Raw genomic sequence first — 21595 nt, forward strand, 5'->3', positions numbered from 1 at the left:
AAAACTGCAGTACATGAATAGTTATAAACTGTATGATTCAGTGAAAACAAGGTTTGATTGCTCAAAAGGGAGAAATTATCAATCCATAAGAATGCAAATTATTATTCCCCACAGCAAACATTAGCCCACCACAGAACTGGGATTTCAAGTTGATTAAAGTACCCATCCCACATAACTAATCCCACTCAAGTCTTTGAAGTGTCTCTGATGGCTGGACAAAACTTCAGGTTTATTTTAACAACCATGAAGATGCATCACTCTTTTAGTGGACATCTTCTAAGAACAGGTTGTTGCTGATAAGATGCATGCCAAAATCAGGTAGTTAACCAGAAAATCCATTTGTTCTATCTACTCCCTTCTTATGATAAACTGAAGTTACTTTTAATTAAAGCATGAGTCTTTTAGATTTCATGAATCATGAGAATGATCAATGCTCTGCCCCTTAGGCAGCTGCTGTATGAGGAGTCAGGAAACTGAAGTAAAAAATTAAGTTTTGAAGCAAGTCAGATACAGCTGAGTGGTAAAGATTCAGCTTGAGCTGGAAAGCTTGATAGTCCTTCCAGGCCAGGGGGAACAAAATGACCAAGACATAAAAACATACCACATCCCATCTCAAGAATCCATCTGACCCCTAATCCTGGATTTAATTTACCCTTTTGTTTTGTGTAGAATTGCCATCCTTTATTGATTCCCTTTCTACAGAATATCCAGGCCACATCACTGTCAAATACTTGCATGTCTTTTCAGAGCTGATTTGTGGTGACTTTTTAGAATCTACAACACAACTGCAAAACCAGCTGTACACTGTGGACAGGTAAAATGACAGACATGCATACCATTGCTTGGAGCAGTGCAAGAAGGGGTAGAAGAGAAAGGGACTGCGCAGTTAGCTGCTGGAGGAAACCAAAATGTTCAGTTTCATTTATACACAAGGTTCCACATGAGGAAAACTGGGAATCCTTAGGGGCTGAACCATGCTACCCAGAAGCATGAATAGTGTTGGCACCAACTCCCCTTAACTGCTACAATTTGCTGCTACTGAGGAAGGGAACAGCAGGGGCACAATGGCTAGCGATAATTTTTATTACTTGGTTTTACAAAAGTATGAAAATAAATAAATGAGGATGAGAAAAATGGTGGGGATTGACAATCCTTAAACAACTGAGAGCAGGGGCTTAAAAGGAAAGGAAAGGCAATTTTAGCTACATAAGGAGTGTTAAACTCCAACCACCAGGGAGATAATTGGTGATTAAAGGAAATAGTTCCAAATATACTTTCTAGAAAGTAGGGAGTTACTTCTAAGTAAAAAATGGCTTCCATCATTCCCGTTGTTGACAAGCATGGATCTGAGATTCTGTTTTGTTATTTTGCATTAGTTGTTTGGGATTTTAATTTTTAAAAAACCAACCCATGGTTATAAGTACAAATAATAAATAGGTAAACAGCAAATATGAATGTAATTTATTGAGTGTAATGGTAAAAATGACAGTATATTATGTGCTGTATGGAACCAAGTTATAACTGCACTTCCAAATGGTTGCAGAATAATAATACCTCAACTGCACTAAAGGGTCCATGTCACTCACACAGACCTTGTTTCTTGGCCCCAGCCATTTCTGACAACTGGAGAACGTTCGTCTGAAATTCCACCATCCCCCAGAACTTCTCCCATTCAGACCTGAATGGAAGTTGATCATGTACTGTAATTTCCATTGGCTGAAACAGGGAAGGGTAGAAGAAGTTTGCAGTGAATTACGCTCACCGTGTTCAATTTAATATGGTTTTGACATAAAAATTATTCATGTGTGGATTCCTGTTTGTGGAATGATCTGAAGTAAATCAGTGCACCCATAACGGTATCCTTTTCTTTCCTCAGTGCTCCCCTTTGCAACCTTAGAATGGAGGAGGGGAGTCTGCAACTCTTGCAGGAAACCTTGAGCAAAGGACTCTGGATCCTTCCTCCTCTGGCCTAGTTCCTGCGGTCAGTCTTCCTACATGGTTTCATATTCCTTGCTCAGTTATCTCAGATAGCTAGCTTTACTTCTATGGTTGTGTATGCCAGCCATTGTCATAACCAGCCACATCTCATCAAGTGACATATAAATTCTGGGTAGCTATCCAAAGGGATCCACTGTAGTTCTTGCCCATCACTTGCACTTAGAGGGCTTCCTTAGCGATATCAAGAAGTCCAGGCTTCTCCCTGGCTTCCTCTCATTTTACTTCCTAAAAAAAGCAGAAGATGGAGAAGATAATGGGCTTAAATATCTGGCATGCTGACATGGTGTGCCACAAAGTACACATGCACACCACTCCCCAACAACCAACCTCAGGCCATGGAACAGAAACTAATACTAAATGCTATTATTGCACCAAGAATATTCTTCTGTATGGCAAAAACATATGCATGTGGTGGTGGGGTGTGTGTGTATGTAAATTACTATTTGAAGTATAAAGCAGGCAGGAGCTAATGTAATTGTAGCTGGTGTTCTCTCAATGAGAACTTCCTCAGCAAGTTTGAATCTAGTTGGTTTAGAATATTTATCAAAGAATATTTAACCGTCTGCTCTATTATTCATAATGGGTAATCACAGTTGGCAGGATGTGATGTGGGCTGCTTTGGGGATTCTCTTCTGAAGTGCACAGATGTATTTTTTACTAATGAATTCAAAATCCAAGCAAGCTTTCCACAGAGAAAAATATATACATGCAGACACACTTCAATAATTGGAGATTCTGATGCAGCACCGGGGAGCAAGCAGAAAGCGGTTTGCATACATTGATGTGTCAATTTTGACTGCTGTTTCCATCCCTTAACTTGACCATTCCAAGCAACTCTCCTGTGATTGTCATCCAATAATGAGAAACAAATGAAACAGCAACTTTGACAGATACATATCCATTACGTATCTAAAGTGCAATAGTTCCTGCCACTAAACAACTCTCAAGTGTTAGTGGCTTCTGATCACTATGACCACATATGTGTGTTTCAACTAACATCCTAGAAGAAGCTGAACCACAAATACCCAATACAGTCTATTGTAACGTAGTTGAGTTTGTTGGGATAAATGTTCAGCCGTGGGCTTTTAGAAATGTTAATTGGGTTTTTACCGACATCTCAGGTAAGGCAGACAGATGAGGAAAGGGCACCTACTGCAATATATATATATATATATATATATATATATATATATATATATATATATGCTTTCGTAGATTTTCACGGGTACAGGAATGCAGGTTTTGGTGTCCTCGGGTGTCTTCCCGTGTAAAAGTTGGGGTGTCTAGGCGACGTTTCGACGAGGTCTCACTCGTCATCTTCAGGCTGGTGCTTTCGGCTTCTTGTTACTGGAACAGAGCAGGATCTCAGTGTTTGAGTTCCTATAAATACTGTGGGGAGGTGTGGTGTATAGCCTCCAATGTTCTGGGCAGAGAGGAAGTTCCCAGGCTAGTGTGCCTTTTCTTCTTTTGTTCTTTAATTGCTTGAGGGATATCTTGAGTGATTTCTTGAGTGATATCCTGAGTACCACTTAGGTGGGTCATAGGTGTGGATTAGTTGCTAAAGCCTTTGTGTCTTGACCTCTTGAACTTTGTGAAGAGTTTTTCTGAGAAGATGGCTGTACTGCACCTGGTTGTGCTCTGGCTTGGCTTCGTGTATAGGGGCGAGCTGTGGTTTTGTGGCCTGTGCCAGCCAGATCTGTGTAGGGATTGCAGGGGGGTGCAGCATCCGGAGGTGCCACCATGGTTTGGCTACTGGATGGTGTCTGTAATTTCTCTGTGGGGAGGGTCTGGGTTTGGGTCTGGTGTGGTTGATTGGTGATGGCGTTCTGTGTGCCTCTGGATTTGGTGTCTGTTTTTGTGGGGAGGGCTAATTTCCAGATGTCTGGCAAGCGGGATGTGTCGTCGCGCTTGTTCATGTTGTGAGGGTGTTTCTCTATCTCGATGGCTTCCATGATTATTCTCTTGTGGTGATGTTCCATGTTAGAGAGCAATTTGGAATCTGCAAAATTAATTTCGTGTCCTGTTTCTTTCATGTGTTGGAAAAGAGAGGAAGTTTTTTCTTCTTTTTTGACGGCATTCTTGTGTTCTGCGATACGTGCATTTATTCGTCTGTTTGTTTGTCCAATGTACGTGGCTGGGCAGACTTTGCAGGGTATTTCATAGACCCCTTGGTTTTCCAACTGGATTTTATCCTTGGGGTTTCTGAGGATATTGGCTATTTTTTGGTTGGCGCAAAAGGCTGTTTTGATATTGTGTTTATGGAGGATTTTGCTAATTTTATCTGTAGTGCCCTTGATATAAGGAAGGAGGGCCATGCCATTGTTTTCTTCTGTGTCTTGGTTTTTGGGGGGTGTTTCTTTTTGGATTAGCTTCGTAACCCTGTTTTGCTGGTATCCATTGGCAATTAACACATTTGAGAGATTCTGTAACTCAGTTGTCAAGTGGTCTTTGTCAGCCAGGCGTTTGGTTCTGGAGATGAGAGTCTTGGCTACGGAGTTTATTTGTGCAGGGTGGTGGTGTGATTGTGCATGTAAGTAGCGGTTGGTGTGTGTTTTTTTCCGGTAGATAGTGTGTCCTAGGGAGCCATCAGGTTTTTTGTAGATTAGGACGTCAAGGAAGGGAAGTTGGTTGTTGGCTTCTATTTCCATAGTGAATTGTATTTTGGGGTGTAGGCTGTTGAGATGTGTGAGGAAACTGTCCAGTTTTTCCTTCCCGTGTGGCCAAATTACAAAGGTGTCGTCAACATATCTGAGCCAAAGTTTGGGTTTGTGTTCTGACTTGTCTAAAGCATTGGTTTCAAAGTGTTCCATGTACAGGTTTGCGATGACCGGTGATAGGGGTGATCCCATAGGTGCTCCTTCTATCTGTTTGTATCTTTGTCCATTGTGGATGAAGTACGTGTTGGTTAGGCAGTGGTTGGTCAGGTCCAAGATGTATTCGGGGGGATTGTATTTGTTTTGAATGGCTGTCAAGGCTTCATTAATGGGCACTTGTGTGAAGAGAGATACAACATCGAAGCTCACAAGTAGGTCATTGGGATGTAGGTTTTGCTTCTTTATTGTTTCTATGAACTGGAAGGAGTTTGGAACGTGTGAAGAGATGGATTCTGCATAGGGCTGAAGTTGCTTGGCGAGAAATTTAGCGAGATTTTGTAGAGGTGAGCCTATGGAGCTGACTATTGGTCTGAGTGGTGTTCCTTCTTTGTGTATCTTGGGGAGGCCGTAGAGTTTGGGGCATCTGGATGATTTTTCTCTGGGGATGATTCTTAGCTGGATTTCTTCACTGATAGGAGAGGCTTTTATTTTGGATTTGGTGGTTTTTTCCAGATAGGTGGTGGGATCTGTTTTTATAGGTTGGTAGGTAGGGTCTTGGAGTAGATTTGATAGTTTTGCTTGGTAGTCCGATGTGTTCATCACAACAGTGGCATTACCTTTGTCTGCTGGGAGAATGATTATGTTGTTGTCTTTCCTCAGGTTGGTGAGTGCTTTCTGTTCTTCTTTGTGTAAATTGCTTCTGGGTGGTTTGCTGGAGCAGAGGATGTTGGTGACTTCAAGTCTGATTTTATTGGCTTCATCTGGGTTGATTTTGGTTAGGCTAGCTTCGACTCCGCATATGATGTTTTCCGTGGGGATGCGTCTCGGGGCGACTGCAAAGTTGAAACCTTTGGAGAGTACTTTGGTTTCAGTTGAGGTGAGGATCCTGTCTGATATGTTATGTACTGTTTGTTTCATGGGTTGTTGTGGAGGGTGGCTGGGCTTCTGGCGTTTCTCTAGTTTGTGGAGTTTGTTGGTGTGTGTATCTGTCTTATGTGAGGTCTCCGTTTCAGCTCTCCAGACGGCTAGTTGTTTGCATTTGTCCCAGAGTGCAGGGTGGATTTTGTTACAGAGTTTGAGGTGAAGAGTGAGCAGATCTTTGTTGGTTTGGTTTAGTAGGTATCTTTTCTTGTGTAGTTCGTTCCTGATTAGGGATAGTTCAGAAACCCCAAGGATAAAATCCAGTTGGAAAACCAAGGGGTCTATGAAATACCCTGCAAAGTCTGCCCAGCCACGTACATTGGACAAACAAACAGACGAATAAATGCACGTATCGCAGAACACAAGAATGCCGTCAAAAAAGAAGAAAAAACTTCCTCTCTTTTCCAACACATGAAAGAAACAGGACACGAAATTAATTTTGCAGATTCCAAATTGCTCTCTAACATGGAACATCACCACAAGAGAATAATCATGGAAGCCATCGAGATAGAGAAACACCCTCACAACATGAACAAGCGCGACGACACATCCCGCTTGCCAGACATCTGGAAATTAGCCCTCCCCACAAAAACAGACACCAAATCCAGAGGCACACAGAACGCCATCACCAATCAACCACACCAGACCCAAACCCAGACCCTCCCCACAGAGAAATTACAGACACCATCCAGTAGCCAAACCATGGTGGCACCTCCGGATGCTGCACCCCCCTGCAATCCCTACACAGATCTGGCTGGCACAGGCCACAAAACCACAGCTCGCCCCTATACACGAAGCCAAGCCAGAGCACAACCAGGTGCAGTACAGCCATCTTCTCAGAAAAACTCTTCACAAAGTTCAAGAGGTCAAGACACAAAGGCTTTAGCAACTAATCCACACCTAATGACCCACCTAAGTGGTACTCAGGATATCACTCAAGAAATCACTCAAGATATCCCTCAAGCAATTAAGGAACAAAAGAAGAAAAGGCACACTAGCCTGGGAACTTCCTCTCTGCCCAGAACATTGGAGGCTATACACCACACCTCCTCTACAGTATTTATAGGAACTCAAACACTGAGATCCTGCTCTGTTCCAGTAACAAGAAGCCGAAAGCACCAGCCTGAAGATGACGAGTGAGACCTCGTCGAAACGTCGCCTAGACACCCCAACTTTTACACGGGAAGACACCCGAGAACACCAAAACCTGCATTCCTGTACCCGTGAAAATCTACGAAAGCAAATATATATATATATATATATATGAGAGAACTGGGCCAAAACAAACAAGATGAACTTTAACAGGGAGAAATGTAAAGTATTGCACTTGGGCAAAAAAAATGAGAGGCACAAATACAAGATGGGGGACACCTGGCTTGAGAGCAGTACATGTGAAAAGGATCTAGGAGTCTTGGTTGACCACAAACTTGACATGAGCCAACAGTGTGATGCGGCAGCTAAAAAAGCCAATGCAATTCTGGGCTGCATCAATAGGAGTATAGCATCTAGATCAAGGGAAGTAATAGTGCCACTGTATTCTGCTCTGGTCAGACCTCACCTGGAGTACTGTGTCCAGTTCTGGGCACCACAGTTCAAGAAGGACACTGACAAACTAGAATGTGTCCAGAGGAGGGCAACCAAAATGGTCAAAGGCCTGGAAACAATGCCTTATGAGGAACAGCTAAGGGAGCTGAGCATGTTTAGCCTGGAGAAGAGGAGGTTAAGGGGTGGTATGATAGCCATGTTTAAATATATAAAAGGATGTCACATATAGGAGGGAGAAAGGTTGTTTTCTGCTGCTCCAGAGAAGCGGACACGGAGCAATGGATCCAAACTACAAGAAAGAAGATTCCACCTAAACATTAGGAAGAACTTCCTGACAGTAAGAGCTGTTCGACAGTGGAATTTGCTGCCAAGGAGTGTGGTGGAGTCTCCGTCTTTGGAGGTCTTTAAGCAGAGGCTTGACAACCATATGTCAGGAGTGCTCTGATGGTGTTTCCTGCTTGGCAGGGGGTTGGACTCGATGGCCCTTGTGGTCTCTTCCAACTATGAATATATATATATATATATATATATATATATATATATATATATGACCAAATACTTCTGGTATAGCAGCTTAAGTTATGCAGAACTCTTCTTCATGTAGAACAGAGTGTTGTCTAGCATTATCTTCAGCTGTACAATTCCAGATTATAGGAAGAGCAGATGAAGTACAGAACTGCTATGTACCTCCAGGCATGTATTACATAAAAGGCATAGAAGCACCCTACAGATTCATTTGGGGGAATGGGCTAAAAAGTAGAAAGAAAGGCTAATGTTTGTTTCAAATACGACTGCTAGAAAATCTGTCTGACTCATTATTTTTCAAAAGTATTCTATTCCTAATGTACTGGAAAGAGAAGCACATCAGGGTTCCTTCATTTTCTGTTTAAATTCTGCTATATATAGTTCAAATGCATAAGTAGTGCAATGCAGCAATGCTTTTAGGCATCACCATCTCCTCCGCAGCCTTACATTCCTAAATTCTGCAAGCTTTAAATTCTGTTAGAACCATGAACAGACTTGCTGAAAGGGACCACTTGGAGACTGTTTGCAGTAAGAAGGTTCAAATAAAGATTCAAACTAGAATTACATGCTTGTAATGACAGAATCCAGATGGAAGCTGAAAACAGGAATATAGATAGGGCATGTAGGGCCATAGGCCTTAAAAATAAAAAGCAATGTAAGGAAGCTAGAACTAGACCATAAAATGAATCGCAACTGAAAATAAGCTCTTTTAAGTGTTTAGATTTGAAAGTATATTTTGAAATGAGAATGTGGGAACAAAATATCAGTCAAGGCAGTGGCATTTGACGATGTTCATATGATGGTGGCTGAAATTTCTGGCCATAGCTATTTGGGGGGGGGGGAGAGACACAGGACAAGTCGTCTCAATAATTAACTAGTGTTTGAGGGTGGCTGCCTGCTAGATTAAGGTAAAGGTAAAGGGACCCCTGACCATTAGGTCCAGTCGTGACCGACTCTGGGGTTGCGGCGCTCATCTCGCTTTACTGGCCGAAGGAGCCGGCGTACAGCTTCCGGGTTATGTGGCCAGCATGACTAAGCCGCTTCTGGCGAACCAGAGCAGTGCACGGAAATGCCATTTACCTTCCTGCCGGAGCAGTACCTATTTATCTACTTGCACTTTGAAGTGCTTTTGAACTGCTAGGTTGGCAGGAGCAGGGACCGAGCAACGGGGGCTCACCCCGTCATGGGGATTCGAACCGCCAACCTTCTGATCGGCAAGTCCTAGGCTCTGTGGTTTAACCCACAGCGCCACCCACGTCCCGTGCCTGCTAGATTAGGAATACAAAAAGACTAAACCCAGGCTAGACACAAGTTATGGCTGGGGGGTAGGCAGGGCTGGAGTTCCAAAAGAAGTTGAAATACATTGATGTCATTAGCCTGTATTTATCTGACCAAATGTGCATCTAGGGCCTCTCCAGGACTTTATGCTATTTGTTGATATGCAGAAGGCAATTGTGAGTGACTAAGACATGGTTCAGACACAACAATCTTGGGCTGATAAACTGTGGTATGTCCATGTTTCATATCCTGGTTTGTAAGCAGTGCTTAAACTACGCTGCCGGCAGACAGCTCAGTTGGTTAGGGTGTGGTGCTGATAATACCAAGGTCATAGGCTCGAACCCCATATGGGACAGCTGCATATTCCTGCATTGCAGGGGGTTGGACTGGGTGATCCACAGAGTCCCTTCCAACTCTACAATTCTATGATCACGGGAAGCGGTGGTTTTAACAAGCCAGGCTAGGAAGAATGGTAAGAAGAGAAGGAGAAGGGAGCATATGGGCTCATGGACTTTTTCTTCAGGCCAAGATAATTACATCTTAAATGAGGTGTAAAAGTTTTTTTGGGTTTTTTAGTATTAATTGATTTCTCCCAGAATGCTAGGACTGTCCACATGTTTGCAACCTCGTGAATAGAACCAAATGGTTCAAATGTCCTGGAAGGCCTATAAACACCATCTTGATAGTCAGGGGAATCATCGGTGCAACCTGTAAAAGGAGATCCTATATGCTTATCTGCTTGCTTTCAAGCCTTAGCTTCTGGTTTAGTAAGCTGGGAGAGGGAATGGCAGTGGGGAACGAGCCTCTAAACCAGGAGTGGTTAATTGGGCTATCGTTGCAGCTTTTCGTATAAGTAACCCATACATGACTAGCCCCTCACAGACAAAGTCATAGTGCTTGCTGCTTCAGCGTCCGTCCTGAGGCAGTGGCCAGGAACCCCGCACTGCATTGCTATGTGTCTCTTGATAGATCTCTATAATAAAGCTCTAGAACTAAACACTCTAGAATTTTGTGCATCTTTCTTTGGAATCCCTGCAACTAGGTTCTTTGGGGCATCAGTCAATCCTTCTCCCCAGCCTGTATTTGAACCCACGGAACAGAACATCTCAAGAGTAGAGAACTACTGACGTGTATTTTGTATCTGTGTAATTTTGTTTCTAACTTAAAATTAGAAAAGGTACAAAGTGTGCATATCTCATATCTATGTAAACATATTTTGAGTCACAACCACTAAAATAAATTATTTACATTTCAGGAGTGTTAGCCTTATTCTGCAAAAAACAAACAAAACAAAACAAAGATTTCCAATTGTGATAAAACTTATAGTAATTTTGCTAACTTGACCATTACTGCATATTCATACAATTTAGCATCCAATTCTAAAATAGTGGGAATTGCTGTTTTTTCTCATCATTAACATAAGATTGTCATGTAGCTATGACAAGATAGAAGATAATTTCCCACATACACTTTGGTATGAATATGTAGAAGAACATTTCTCATGGACACATTGCAAATTGATGGTATATATGCCAATTAATGTGGCTAATACACAATCCCAACCCAAACAAGCCACAGTATGTTGGTTCACACAGATATAACCCTATTTTCTTGCATTTGACTATAATGGCTTAATTTAAATGTTCCACTTCAACCAGTTTTTGGATGAGGATACAAGTTAATAAATACATGTTAGTGACTTCTCTGTAAATTGTTATATGCACCAGATGTTTTAGGCTCACAACAGTTCGTTCCCTAGAAAACTATCCCATGATTCAAACTTGCAATGTTATAAAATGTTTCCACTGTCCTCATTTCAGCTCAAGAAATTTCATTTCTATCACATTCTTTTTTCCTCTCTTTTTAAAGCATTTCCCCCTAAATATGGTTATTACTATTTTAGGATTTTGTGGGCTGCATCTAAGCACTGATTTTTTTCAGCAGCTCAATTCTTTTGCTAATTGGTCCTGCTGAAACAGCTCTCCCAGTTTTAGATACATTTCGAGCTGTCCCACTTTACTTTTGCTGGGAGTACATTACTGTAAGAGAATCATTAAAACATATTCTCTTCCTCTGCTTGTGCAGCTACCTGTATCCAGAGCTTTCTGTATTTTCAGATACCTGCACTGCATCTTGGAATGATTTTCCGCAGCAATAACGAGCCTATTGCGTACCCAAACAATAAATTTCATTGCCAACGAAGACATAGCTGCCTTTGTCCAAACAAACAGAATCATCTATTCACATTTTAAACCACAACCTGTAGTAAATAATCCCACAAGTTTTTCATGTGATTATATAAGGGGGTTATCGTCACGCTAAACCATAATAATCATACCATACTCATGCAGCTACCCTAAACAGAGAATATTCCTGCTGAGCTGAAAGATCCAAGATATTCATCTGTGACAGCAACAGATGAAAGCTAAATATAGACAGCCAAAACACTTCTCTGTATATTTTCAGTTAAAATGACTTTACTGATAAACCACAGACAGCACAAATTAACTCTTTGGCAATTTGTCTCTTGATATATGCTACAGTACCTGCAACATGCACTAGATTTAAGCACAGCTAAGAAATTCTGAAAAGAAAATGGCTGAAAACCAGGACTTCAGTCAATTTCTAAAGGACACCCTTCCCAGGATCTTTAGTTGTTTTTGATTTCCATTAAAATTTTCTGTGATCTTTAGTTTCTCTCAATTTCTCATTTTTCCATTCTCAGTTCTCCACAATTCTACATTTAAGTTGGCACTTAAAAAAAAACATTTTCGCAAAAATTCATCAGCATTTTGCGAATTGCTCTCGATATACGTATCTTCGCAAGCAAATTTCCCTAATATAATGAGTTTTGTATGTTATTTTCACCAGTATATGCATTTTTATGAACACCTTCCCCTAATATGCACATCTTGCTACATATTATGAGGTTGGAGAACTACACTGGAAATTTCAAAGTATGAGAATTTTAAAGGATAACTGCACTTTGGTTCACATATTCATTCAGGAGTGCAAATCAGAAATTTTTGCATTGAAGTGTAAACTGAACTGAATTTTTCATCCATCTCTACTCTTTATTGAACCTTACAATTTAGAAATGGGCTATCCAAAATTCAGTTTATGATGTATCTATGAAATGTATCATAGATATAATAAAAGCTTCTATATTGTTTTCAATCACAATAAGACGCTAGTCTGAGTGGACAGGCAGATTTTTCCACTTCAAACTGCAATGTGCTCAAAAATGTGCAGATGAAAACCGACCATATTAGCTCTCACCTGTGGGCAGGACTTTTACATCCTTTCATCTTTATTTCCCACCTTCCCACCTTTGATTTAACTTACCTTGGCTCAAATGGTGGCTTAAGGTTTTGAATTTTCTTGATCATACTTTGCACGGGTACTCACAGTTAAAGACCAACAGTTATGGGAAAACAACATAGATAATGTGAACAAAACTTATATTGCAAGAAAGCACAAAGCAGTGTGTCCAATAGCCTGTCCTAATATTTGGCTGAGCCACAGATGCTAGATCTAACTCATTTATTTCCTGCCTGGCATTATTAAATTCAAGTTCTCTCTCGTCCAAGAAAATAATTCCTGTTTTGGTCTGTTGGCTTTACAAAAAGCACAGTCATGGCAAGAAATGTATCACAAATATTTATTCTGAACACTTTCATAGAATAGAAATATGTTATTGCGGTGAACTATGCCAAGCTAAATAGCATTAAACATGACCAAAAGGCATATAACCTTTCACTTCAATATGTAAGGAATACTTTCCCAATTTGTTGGCATATTTCCATAGTTCAGTGGACATGCCTTTCAGATTTTTTTTAAAAAAAGAAGGCATAAATGACAAGAGAGAGTAATTGTGTTCAACACCTATCAAGGTCTATGCTGAAACCAATAAGATTCCTAACTATTTGGGGCAAGGCTTCAGGATAATCTCCATTTTAAGAAAAGAAGCCCCCAAAGCACACCGAAATATTTTTTCCTAGATGAAGTCTTCAAGTCTATATCCAGCTCTAAAACAATTCAACATTCACGATATCTACTTGGTTGTCAAGGAAACTTGCGATAATCATAGTAATTCTCTTTTCCAAACTAAGCTATCATTTATATTGTCCAGAAACAGTAGATTGTAATTAAAAACCATTTTCCTATAGAGTACATTAGATGTTACAAACAGCACATGATCTATTTTTTTCTTTGTAAGAAATGTCACCTTGTTCTAAAGAAAAACATGGCAGGCATTGAAGGACAAAATGGTGTGTGTGTGTGTGTGTGTGTGTGTGTGTGCGCGCGCGCGCGCAGATATGTGCAAAATGAAAAATAAGCTTCCCTGTCATCCAAAACCAGCCTTTTCCCAATCTGGTTCCCTCCAGATATTTTGGACTACAACTTCCATCAGCCCTTGTTAGCATGTCCATGAGAAGGGCTTGCTGGATCAGATGAGTGGCTCATCTAAACCAGCATTCTGTTCCCACAGCAGCAAAACCAGATGCCTATGGGAAGCCCAAATGCAGGACCTGAGCACAACAGTGCTCTCCCCACCCCACATGCCCCAAACATCTGGAGGGCACCAGGTTGGGGAAGGCTTCTCTAAACCTTACCAAACAAGCATAGATCAAGACTAAAACATTAACTAATCTGTATGGACAATATCACTGAACTGGTATTAGGAAAATATTTGTCAGTATTTAAAAACCTATGCTATATTTATATGGCAGCATATAAATGAGTTCCACACACCCCTGACTTATATAACATAATGCTAATAGCCTTCTTAGGAGTTCAAATGTTGGTAAGCAGCTGACATACAGTCATACCTCGGGTTGAATGTGATTCAGGTTGAACGCTTTCAGGTTGCGCTCCGCGGCAACCCAGAAGTAATGGAGAGCATTACTTCTGGGTTTCGCCACTCGCGCATGCGCAGACGCTCAAAATGATGTCACGCGCATGAGCGGAAGCGGCAAAACATGACGTGCAGATGCGCCGCCGCATCTTACGTTCTATTCAGGTTATGAACAGGGCTCCAGAACGGATCCCGTTCGCATCCTGAGGTACCACTGTACTCTATATATTTTGTTCTTTATACTCCAGCATTTTGCTCATTTTAACCCACCCCTAACATTTTTTCATCACTGAATTCTGTTCCAACTTCTTCGATTTCTACAAAGAACTGGGGTAAGGAAGGAAGCTATAACTACTGTTTAAATCCAGAACTCTTGTGTTTGCTTACTACAATTCTTGCACATGTAATAATTAACCAAAGCTTGCTGCTGCTCATCCCTCATGTTCCATAGGCTAACCAGAAAAAGCAAGGATAAAAACAACTTCTGCCCCATGAAGTCCTCGATTTTATATGGGCAACTGCTGCACCTTTAACAGAGATTCTTGAAGTGAGAGGATCATAACAAGCTCAATCCTAACAAAAAATACCCACCGAGGAACCTTGCTGGCAGGAGGCAGGAGCAACAGGTAACCTTACTTGCAGTCTAATTCTAGAAAGCCAAAGCAACCTTTGTCTGGATCTTTGAGAGGCTCCTAACCCTTTACACTCTGGGTGACTAAATTAATTGGTTACTACCACAATACTTTTGGTCCCTACTGCACTTCTATTAATTTAAAAAGCCAAATATGTGAACTCTTCTTTACTGGAATCGTATCAGTTTCAATTCTAAACAGTACACAAAATGACCTTGAAACTTGGGGATTCCTTCAGATCATGCTGGATACAGGTAACTGCTGTGCAAGAAATAAGTGTGGTCCAGTTCACTCTGCCAGTGTCAGGCAACCATGTGTTAGATGTTAGTTTTGCATAGCAGCGGGTATATGAAACCTGATACTTGTTGGGTCTGATACGTGTCATAAATGGCCCTTGAAAATATGAAAAATGAGCACATAAACTGGGAGCAAACATTTTGAGTTCTGCTACATAGCATCTTTCCAAATGCTATCATTCATGCCTGGATGTCCTGGAGACAGGATAGGTATGGCCACTGAACAGCATGGGTGAAGCTCCTACACATGGACTCATTCCTGTTGGAGCTTTCTCTGAAACAACCCCATATACCCAAACCAGATTCCTTGTTTTATTGAAAGTCAGGATTAATTACCTCCTAGTCCTTTGTTATTATTTATTTTGACAAACACGGTTTATTGCCTAACAGCAATGTATGACAATAAATGAACCCACAAAAAAGGCAAATGCCATTTTTAAAAATGAAATATTTTATGTTTAGCAACACTAAAAAAAATTATTGCAAATACCAAACTTCATCCAATTTTGGATTGACCCAGAATGCCAGATTAGGCCCTTATAAACTCCCTTTAGCAGAGAGTTACATACTTCCCAATAGAAGATCATCTCAATCTTTCATAATGTAAGAAATATTTTAAAATAAATAAATACCCTACTGCTATTCATCAAAAGGTTCCAGGGTGATGAATCAAACTAATTCACACAACATAGAAAGACAATTTAAAACCAGCAAATAAATTTAACAAATACAGTAAGAGAAGAAGCAAAACAGAAAGAAACAAGCAGACAGCAGAGTAAGACAGAATTCCAAAAATTATCTAAGCTTCCCAAACAGGAAGCACCTGTTTTAAGCACCTTGTGTTTAAAAGCCTGTAATGTCATTGCCAGATGTGCTCCTTGGAAAGGGAATCCCAAAGTCATGACTTCAACGGGGTAGGGGTGGGGGTGGGGGTGAAACAACCCTCTCCATTAAGGAAAAACAATGTACATCTGCAAAAGAGGTAACTAAAGCAGGCCACTGCTGGTGATCTTAAGACCTTGGCAGACTGGTATAGGAAGAGGTACTCCTTTAGGTATTGGGCCCCAAGCCCTTTAAGACTTTACAGGTAAGCACCAGCACCTTCAACTGAAAACAGAATTCAAAGCTGAATGCAAAGGGTGAACTGTATCTAAACTGTCCTGTACTTTTGAGGGAAGATACAGCAGATCAACTGGAGACTATCCAATGGTTGATAAGAGAGTTGTAGTTAAATTTCAGCACAGTTGCTTTTGAAGCAACCTTTTTTGCGAAAACAGTGGGGAGGTAAACTGACAGAAGCCTGGCAGACTCCACAACGAAGAAGTTGTGGATGTGATTGAGAAGTGCAAGTATGGTCCACGGTGCCTAGTTAATGAGTGATAACTGGGGGAGTGAAAGTGAGGGAGGAGCCTCATAGAGTAATAGACTTATATTTTGTTAAGGTGAGAAACTCCGAAGCTCACTTCAGCATCTTCTTAAAGAGGCAGGGACCCTGTATTATGTTTGATACACCATCTAAAGTGAGTTACCTAGCAGCACATGCATTCTTATGTAAAGTAACGGCAACTAAGTTAGCCATCTAGAATGAGATGTTGCTCCTTTCACACTGTTTTCTTTCATAGCCAATGCATAGAATATACACAGACTACCAATTCAAGCATAGGGAAATATATTTTGTTAGCTCCAATTTGTCTACATGAGAGAAATAAGTATATATGTTTTGCACAATTTGTAAAAAAATATGTTTTGATAATGATAATACATAAATTCATGCAAGTGTACTGGTGACTAGAAGGTATTTTAATACCAACACATAACAGGATAAAAATTGACCTGCAGTATCAGATGTCACATGCCAGAAAGCTTGCCAGAATGATTAAAAACATGACTAATTGCCAAGAGATTTTCTGAAGATGTCAATGATTAATGAGTCACTTTGATGTAACTTTTTAAAAACCCAATCAATATAAAATGTGAATGTCAGTTCCAAGAAATGCTAATGTTGCAGACAATATGCACAAGAAAGCTTTTCCACACTCTTTCCTTCAACATACTTGAGTATTTGGGGAGGGGGTGTTAAGGGAGGGGGTAGCACCTCTTGTGGGGGACACACCATGCTCCTTCTGGAGTAGCTGGTCCAACATTGGCCCCTACCTTACACTCAGCTCTCACCTATGGCTCCTAGAAGCTGTCAACAAGTGACAGTGGCCACACGCGGGAAATGGCTTCCACCAGCCTGTTAAACCAGGGGAGTGTAGCCAATGGGTCTCAAACCTTCATCTGGCAGATTGAGTGGACAAGACCAACAATGGGTCCAACAGTCAAGAAGATAGTTACAGGGAAATGAGGGGCAGATGGGGCTCTTCAACCTGGGATGGTAGCCCATCTAGGAGAAGAAAAGCTCTGATCCTAAACATTCGCTGCCTTGAGGCTATACCCATTTCATGAGATAGGCTTTGGGAGTAAGCCCTGAGGAAAAATCTGTACCCAATGCCTTGAGGGACATCTTCAGGAGAAGAAAAGGCTAAGGTGTAAACCTTACACAAATCCTAAAACAGCTGCTTCCTTCTAGCAACTCCTGCAGCTTAGCTGGTGCCAAAGGTATTGCTCTGCTTTCCTTTGGACCACATCAGCCATGCCAAGAGAGGGGTCTTCTAATCTGGGCAGCCCAGGACTTCCATACACACTGCCCAGGCTTGCACCCTGAAGAGGTCACTTTGGTGCTGCTAATGCGGCAAAAAACAATGTGAGAGGCGGCAGCAGCAGCTACGAGTTACCAGTCTCTGCAGCCCCGGCAGGTGCTGTGATTCTCCAGCAGTTTGGCTTCACCCCCAGAGGTACACTCCACTGTCCCTTGAGACAGACAGGTGCCAATAACAACAAGAGTCTTGATATGCATAGGCAGTCCAATCTTATTTTTCACTTTGGCTATGGAGTAAGTGGACTGCATCACAGCATGAAGAGGTGTCTATTGTGAGGCAAGGATGCCACAATTTTCTAGCTGTACCCACATGCCTCTATTCCAATTTTATTTCATTTCACATTGTTTAGCATAATTAAAGCATAGGTAAACAGAAGAGCCTTCCCTTTCAAAATGCAGTGGCATCAAGAAATAGAGTTTATGAATCTGCATGGGGAGTCGAAAAGAAATTGTGTAAGTTATCCCACACATATCTCAAAATGTCCAAGCTCTTCCTCAGGTGCAGTTTCCCTTCACTACATCCATCCTTTGCAGGTGCTTGTCATTCCAACCAGTGCACAAACAACTTAAAAAACACTTGGGGGTGTGCACTTATGTAATCACAGACAAATGAAGGGGTAAGCATTGCATCTCCAACACCCATCATGTAAACAGGTGCGGACGCTTGGGAATGAGAAGAGTGAAGAGGGTTTGGCTCACTGCTCCAAGGTAACTGTGCAGTATTTTACTGGAAAAGGTATTTGTGACACTACAGCAGGCATTCTGTAATGACACTTAGGTTTAGGATTCTGCTGCACAATGCCTATTAAATCAGACATGACCTATACTGCTGTATATCAGAAACTTAAAATCCCCCCAAAAAACAAGCCAGTGCTAATTCAAGAATACTTTTAAAACACAAATTAGGAGATACCGTATTTCATCCATGATGGCTGTAACCAGTTTGAAGATATTTTATTAAATGCATACTGTATCAGAAAAGAGGTGCAGCAATGCCCTCTTGTGTTGTAAAGAAACTAATCACGAACCAGTAATTTCTGGTTGTATTTAGCTAAAACTAAATGAGAACCTGTTTTTAAGACACATGTACATGAATTCTGTTTATTACATCTTTTAAAGGAGAAAGTGTTAAAACTGTGCCAAATCTATAATCATAAGTGCATAGAAGGACAACCATATGGGGCTTGCTCTTTCTGGAAATAGTATATTTTAAGGATGGAAATAGTTAAGTAGAACATGTAACAAATTCGGAAAGAGCAGAACACCTGCGTTTTATCTTTCATCCAATCCCACATACCACATATTCATGGCAATCTATATACTTATTCAGGCTGCCAAAGCCAGCTTTGGATAAGCATTTAAAAGTCCTTTACTATCACTGTAAGGAGATGAATGAGAAATCAAATATAAGCAGAAATCAGCTAGATATTCAGACCAAGACTGGTCTTGTCAATATACACTTTCCCTTCAAATCAAATAAATGCAACCAAAGGAAAAACCTGAACACCCTTGGCTCAGCTCCTCAGTTTGTATGGAATATTTATGACCAACTGTTCAAAAGTGAGAGGGGTATTTTTGTGGGCAGGGTGTGAGTCTGTTAGCAAATATGAGGCTGTGGAAAGGTTTTTCAGCTGGGAAGAGAGTAGACAGCACTATCAAACTGTTGAAATGATCATACAGTGGTACCTCGGGTTACATACGCTTCAGGTTACATATGCTTCAGGTTACAGACTCCGCTAACCCAGAAATAGTGCTTCAGGTTAAGAACTTTGCTTCAGGATGAGAACAGAAATCTTGCTCCGGAGGTGCGGCAGCTGCAGGAGGCCCCATTAGCTAAAGTGGTGCTTCAGGTTAAGAACAGTTTCAGGTTAAGAACGGACCTCTGGAATGAATTAAGTACTTAACCTGAGATACCACTGTAGTCTGCTGGTGATCCATACAGCTGATGGGGGAAACACAACTCTAGGCCTCTCTCTCTTTTTCAGAGGAAGAGCAATAACATAATCATTCAGGGTGACAGGATTACTGATGGATGCTTCTTACTCCCATGAATGAAGTGAGGCCATAAATGTTTAACTAGTCAAAGGTCTGGGAGCAGATAGGTGTTTTTTGCCTGGCATCTAAAGGTGCCGGCCAAACCTCCCTGGGAAGAATATCCCGCAAGCAAGGCAGAAAAAGCCCATTCTTATGTTGCCACCCTCCAAACTTCTCATAAAGGAGGCGCATGAATAAGGGCCTCAGATGATTGTTGCAGGGTCTGGGTTGGTTCATAAGGGGAGAGGCTGTCCTTGATGTATTGCAGTCCTGAGCCGTTTAAGACTTTAAGTAAAGCGTGTTCTCCTTCATGGAGAGCACGTGTTGCGGTGGGGGCCGCCAGGACACTCCAAAGTTGGGGGGCGGGCTAATTGATCGTTGGCCACTGATGCAATTGGGGCTTCCATTGTTGTTGGGAAGAAGTTAATGTTGCCATTTATTGATTGACAGCCAGAAATAGTAAAACTCCTTGCACGAGGCTAGGGCTTCCTCTTTTCGCACGTGCATCGGATTGATCACAGTGAAGGGAGACGGTTGTATTTTTTCTACTAATTACCCATTATCCTTGTGTCTTTGGCCTGCTTTAATTGTGTTAGCTCTATTTAATTCTTAATTTTGCCCTTTGATTAAGTTTCCTCTCTGTGTAATAATTATTAATTTTATTTTAATTTTCCCTCTCTCCTTCTAAAATTTTTACCCTTCATTCCCACCCCACCCCCCAGTCTTTTAATTTTCCCCTATCCCCCTCCCCCCCCCACTGTAGCTTACCTTAACGTTCAGAGGCACTAGGCCTCTCCGAAGTGCGCCCAGCCGCAGGGGGGCTCGCCCGGCCCGTGCAGGGGCGCAGCCTAGAGCTCCTGGTTGCATTTGGGGTGAGGGCAGGTTCCCTGCTCCGCGTAACCCCCAAGTGTATTCCCCCATTCTGACTTTCGCATCGTGCGGAATGTCAGTCTGTTCCCCATGGTGGGGGCAGATAGTCGCAACCAATGCCTACGCAACCACTCACAAATTTGTATTTTAATAAAGTTGTGGCCAAAATTATGCCAAAAATCTTAAACAAAAATTTCTGTGTGATGTGTGAGTTATTTGGGTGGACCTGGGGACCTCGACACGCAACATACTTTAGACTGAACTTGTTCATTAATAGTGTTGGGATCTTGCAACATATACAGGTTGGAAAAGTTTTAAGTTTTTTAAATGAATGTATGCAAAGGTAGTAAGATCAAAGAATGTTTCATCTTTCTAAAGTAATAGAAAGCTATACAGATTAAAGGCTAAAGGAGACAAGCTGTTCAAACATAATGCATTGGGTATCCTAAGAAAAGACACATGCCTTTTCTTTGCTATTCATTTTGGATTTGTGAAAAGAAAGGGCTTCACGCCCCCCATGAATTTTTGTTGAACAAGGCATCACTAACATCCAACAGAATTCATTAAGTAGCTCTTGCTGAAAGATACACATTCTGCTCATGCCCTCAAATATATTCTAATAGTCTCTGGAAAGTTTGCAGATAAAGTTTCCTTGAGAATATGGACTGTTACTCTTAAAACCTTTTGAAGACATTATAAAGGCAAAATACAGTAATGCAGTAATTAAATTAGCATTAAATTTTTAAGCATATATATTGCATCTTTATACTAGAAAAATATTTTACAAATTAAATTGAACAAGTAGGACCTGCAACAAAATACTGCAGTATATCCGCCTCCCGGAGTGCTCCTGTTCAGGGATACAGGTAAACTGTTAGAAGCTCTAGAAAGCCAATTCACCCTCATTACTCCTCAGTTCTCTTTTGCCCTCATCTTTTCAGCATTCCTTGGCTCTTGGTGTACACTTAACATGGTCAAAGGATCAAGGAATAAAGTTTCCTAAAATAGCAACTTTGTTTAAAATTCCAGAAGAGTGTGTGGTAAACTACTTCACCTCTTAATGGTTTTTATAAAATGCACATGCCATGGAAATCTGGTTTTGAAACACGGGCATTTCTTGTTAT

The 21595-nt window shown here is 41.2% G+C and overlaps 1 protein-coding gene across 1 annotated transcript in view; it reads right to left on the reverse strand.

Moving 5' to 3' along the window:
• PDE4B (phosphodiesterase 4B) overlaps nt 1-21595 on the reverse strand; it is a 253577-nt gene that overhangs the window by 186840 nt on the left and 45142 nt on the right. The gene's annotated exons all lie outside the window — the stretch shown is intronic.

The sequence above is a fragment of the Podarcis muralis genome, chromosome 5 (genome assembly GCF_964188315.1).
Source record: "Podarcis muralis chromosome 5, rPodMur119.hap1.1, whole genome shotgun sequence".
In the NCBI taxonomy this organism is placed as follows: domain Eukaryota; kingdom Metazoa; phylum Chordata; class Lepidosauria; order Squamata; family Lacertidae; genus Podarcis; species Podarcis muralis.